At 51.1% G+C, this 4611-nt stretch overlaps 1 long non-coding RNA gene across 1 annotated transcript; it reads left to right on the top strand.

Moving 5' to 3' along the window:
* Positions 1–664: 664 nt before the first annotated feature.
* LOC135578105 (uncharacterized) lies at positions 665–4299 on the top strand. Its single transcript, XR_010469448.1, has 4 exons — positions 665–866; positions 1722–2900; positions 2974–3025; positions 3273–4299. It is a non-coding gene; the product is annotated as an uncharacterized LOC135578105 (long non-coding RNA).
* The last annotated feature ends 312 nt before the right edge of the window (positions 4300–4611 follow it).

Genomic DNA, 4611 nt, shown 5'->3' on the forward strand with positions numbered 1-4611 from the left:
ATCATGTTTCTTATTTTTTATCTGCTCCCTAGAAATTCTAAGTTGGTCTCCATACTGAGTCTCATTGTAGATGTAAGAGCAGTAATAAAGTGCAGGTGCTGTCATTTCAAGTGAGACTCTAGGTAATTTGATAAGGTGGTGGGTGGGGCTGGGGTGATTGATCCCTCCCCTTTCCTAGGGGATTGTGGGAAGGGGTGGGCGGGGCTCAGGGTATTTGAGCCCCAGTCCCCTGGCAGGGAGCTCATTCGGCTCCAGGACCGCTTCGGTGATGGTTCTCTGTCGTTGCTTCGGCAGCCGGCAGGTTTTGAGCCGTTTAAGCTACGTGGGTAGCCGTCTTAGGAGAAGCCGAGGAGTCCCTTTGAGGTGAGAGCTTTGGGCGCAGGAAAGGTTCAGTAGCAGCTGCAGTAGAAAGCTGGTTTGTCATCACGTTTCATTTGTTGATTCAGTTCCAGGTGCTTTGCATTTTCCAATAATTCTTGACCACGATGAAGATGGAGTGTCAGTTGTTGTATCTTATTTTTTATCTGCTCCCTAGAAATTCTAAGTTGGTCTCCATACTGAGTCTCATTGTTGATGCAAGAGCAGTAATAAAGTGCAGGTGCTGTCATTTCAAGTGAGACTCTAGGTAATTTGATAAGGTGGTGGGTGGGGCTGTGGTGATTGATCCCTCCCCTTTCCTAGGGGATTGTGGGAAGGGGTGGGTGGGGCTCAGTGTATTTGAGCCCCAGTCCCCTGGCAGGGAGCTCATTCGGCTCCAGGACCGCTTCGGTGATGGTTCTCTGTCGCTCCTTCGGCAGCCGGCAGGTTTTGAGCCGTTTAAGCTACGTGGGCAGCCGTCTTAGGAGAAGCCGAGGAGTCCCTTTGAGGTGAGAGCTTAGGGTGCAGGAAAGGTTCAGTAGCAGCTGCAGTAGAAAGTTGGTTTGTCATCACGTTTCATTTGTTGATTCAGTTCCAGGTGCTTTGCATTTTCCAATAATTCTTGACCACGATGAAGATGGAGTGTCATTGTTGTATCTTATTTTTTATCTGCTCCCTAGAAATTCTAAGTTGGTCTCCATACTGAGTCTCATTGTAGATGCAAGAGCAGTAATAAAGTGCAGGTGCTGTCATTTCAAGTGAGACTCTAAGTAATTTGATAAGGTGGTCGGTGGGGCTGGGGTGATCGATCCCTCCCCTTTCCTAGGGGATTGTGGGAAGGGGTGGGTGGGGCTCAGGGTATTTGAGCCCCAGTCCCCTGGCAGGGAGCTCATTCGGCTCCAGGACCACTTCGGTGCCGGTTCTCTGTCGCTCCTTCGGCAGCCGGCAGGTTTTGAGCCGTTTAAGCTACGTGGGCAGCCGTCTTAGGAGAAGCGGAGGAGTTCCTTTGAGGTGAGAGCTTCGGGCGTAGGAAAGGTTCAGTAGTAGCTGTAGTAGAAAGTTGGTTTGTCATTATGTTTCATATGTTGATTCAGTTCCACGTGTTTTGCATTTTCCAATAATTCCTGACCACGATGAAAATGGAGTGTTGTTTTTTGGTTTGTATTGCTGTATTAATAGCTGTTAATGTAATATTTTCTCCTAGAAGAGTGTCTTGTCTCCAGAACCTTTGCAGTGGTCCCTGGTAGAACATTCAAATGTATCTCCTTGAACTCAGCCAAAGTGAGCAATGACTTGTAGTCTAGTACTGACAAATATTTTTTGGGTGCTTAATTGTACGTATGTCTTTGCTTTCCTTATTGTAGGTGGTGACGGGGAAAGTGACAACTGCAGGAAGATCACCGTTAGCCCACGTCGTGTTTTCCTCTGTTGAAGATGGATTTGGTCCCTCAGCCCTCTAAAAGTTAAGTGGAGGCACGAGGGCTTGGAAGGGGCTGGGAATCGCAGGGAGGGTTTTAAGTTCTGAGACAGAAAAGGGCAGTCCCCTTTGGGCAGAGAAATGGGGTCAGACAACTTTATAGTGCGATGCCAGCGTGTGCCGGGCAGGGCCGCTCCAGCCCGCGTCTGTTGTCGTGTAGTTTGGGGAGCGTGCTTCGTGTCTGTCAGACGATCTCGGGTATCATTGCGTTCCAGGGGCAAGAAAGTCATTTCAAGCGCCATCCCGGGGTCTGGAAAGCCGGTGCCGATCGACGTAGCGCTAATCGGCTGCTGGTTTTCTTGTATCAGCCGTCGAAAGGGTACACGGTTCTTGTATCTTGAATGTTTTTTGTCAGTTGTTTTTTATGGTGTAGTTCTGGGCTGCAACAGCAGCTCTCATCTCTGCTTATCCAGTCTAAGGGACTGGCACTTCTTCCCAGCATCTTGAAGGTTTTAAGTTTTGCAGCAGCTTCTCGTATTTGTGCCGTCTCCGCATGTTTGCGCCAGGGCTGCCGTCTCGTAAGAGTCCGTGACGTTCGGCTCCTTTTTTTTCTGGGGTGGCATTAGAGGCTCCTCGCCTCACCACTGCCTCCCCGCAGGTTATTTTTATCGTTGCTGTCTCTGATTTGGAGTTATTTTTGTTGTGGAGCATTTTTGGTGTTGTTGCTGTCGGGTCGTCTATAATGTTGTGTGGAGCATCTGTCTAAGCACGTGCGCATTTGGCTCGGAGCTGCTCTGCCCGGAGGTGTAGAGTTAGGAGCGGGTGGACCGAGCTTTAGGAGTCCACGATTGATCTGTGGACATGTTATCCTGCGTAGGCATAGGCTGTGCGGTCATCTGGGACGGAGTAGCTGTGGGCAGGGGAGCGGACAGTCCGTACCGCAGTGGTTTTTGGGACTCAATTAGACCTTATTGTGTGATTCCTGAATAGAAAGCAGACCTGTGGAATGGTCAAGCTGTTGATGAGCTCCTGGTTACCTTGTTGAATACCTTGATTTCAGATGCAGAGGGACAACTTGGCACGAAAGAGCGACGGAGGAGGCGAGCCGAGCGCCGTAAGCAAGCAGGTCGGTGCGTGGTGGGAGCAGGAAGCTGTGCCGTGTGGCTCCAGCTAAGTTTGGTCGTTTCTATGTTTTCTAGGTGCGAAGCAAAGTGGAAAGCTGGGTATCGGCAGCGCAGCTCCTCTGGCAAGGTGAGCACGGAGCCGTGGTAGGGGCGAGGAGGAGCGTGGGGCCAGGGATTTATTCGAAGAGCTACGGATCTTTTTGTTTCTCGCCGTCTTAGGCGTCACAAGCGATGAGGGTTTGTGACCGCGCCCGCGGCACGGAACGCCGTGGAACTGAGCGGGAGGTGGGTGTCGCGGAAGGGGTCGGAGTGTACCCCACGGCACCGTGTGCCGGTACGGCTTAACGAGCGTGTGTTTTCTTGTGTTCCTGTAGATGTTGAAGAGGAACCCAGCGATGCAGGAAGATCCCTGTTAGCGCGTGTGGCGTTTTCTTCGTCGAAGATGGGTTAGGTCCCTCGGCCCTCTGAAAGCTAAGTGGAGGCACGGGGGCTGGGAAGGGGCTGGGAATCGCAGGGTTGGGGTTAAGTTCTGATAAGGGCCGTCCAGGAACAGTTCCCCTTGGGTGGGTAAAGTGTCTGGGGACCTTTACAGTGTGATGCCAGGGTGTGGCGGGCAGGGCAGCTCCAGCCTCTGTCTGCATTGTGTAGTTTGGGAAGCCTGTCTCGCGACTGTCCGATGATCCTGGGGTCTCTTTGCGCTCCAGGCGCACAGCATGTATCTCGGGTGCCATCCCGGGATCTGGAATGCCAGTGCCAATTGGGTTGGTGTCAATTGGGTCCTGGATTCTTGTATCATCAGCCGAAAGTGTGGGTAGTGGTTTCATTTTTCATGTTTCTGGTCAGTTGTGATTTACGGTGTAGTTCTGGGCCGCATCATCAGCGGTTGTGCTCTGTATGCATCCAGTCTATGGGACTGGCACTTTAAGATGCTGGGAAGAAGTTCTTAGTTTTGCAGCAGCCTTGCGTGTTTGTGCCAGTGCCACCATTTCTTAAGGGGCCGTGATGTTGGGCTCTTATTTTTTTCTGGGGTTGCAGTAGAGACTCCTTGCCTCACTGCTGCCTCTCTGCAGGTTCTTTTGATTGATGTAGTCTCTGTTTTGGAGTAGCTCTTGTTATACAGCACTTTTGGTGCTGTTGATGTGTTGTCTATAATGTTTTGAGGTGCGTCTGTCTGTGCACGTGCACATTTGGCTCGGAGCTGCTGTGCCCGGAGGCGTGGAGTCAGGGGTGGGTGAATGTAGCTCTAGGGGTGCACGGTTAATCTGTTGACACGTTAAACTGCATTGGCAAAGGTTGAGCCGTCATCTGGGATGGAGTAGCTGTGGGCAGGGGAGCGGACTGTCCCTTCTCCAGTGTTTTGGAGACCTAATTAGAGCTTCTGGTGGGATTCCTAAACAGAAAGCAGACCTGTTGTATAGTCAAGATGTTCATGAGCATCTGGGTGACTTGCTGAATACCTTGATTTCAGATGCAGAGGGACAACTTGGCAAGAAACAGTGAGGAAAGAGGTGAGCTGAGCATGGTAAGCAGGTGGGGCGGTGTGTGGTGTCAGAGGGAAGTTGTGCCTTGTGCCTTTATACTGTGTGCTCGCTCTGCTTAGTGTGTGTGTGTTTTCTTGTGTTGCTGTAGATGTTGAGGAGGAACCTGGTGATGCTGGAATATCCTTGTCAGCGCACGTGGTGTTTTCTTTTGTTGAAGATGGATTCAGTTTCT

The sequence above is a fragment of the Columba livia genome, unplaced genomic scaffold, assembly GCF_036013475.1.
Source record: "Columba livia isolate bColLiv1 breed racing homer unplaced genomic scaffold, bColLiv1.pat.W.v2 Scaffold_522, whole genome shotgun sequence".
NCBI lineage: Eukaryota > Metazoa > Chordata > Aves > Columbiformes > Columbidae > Columba > Columba livia.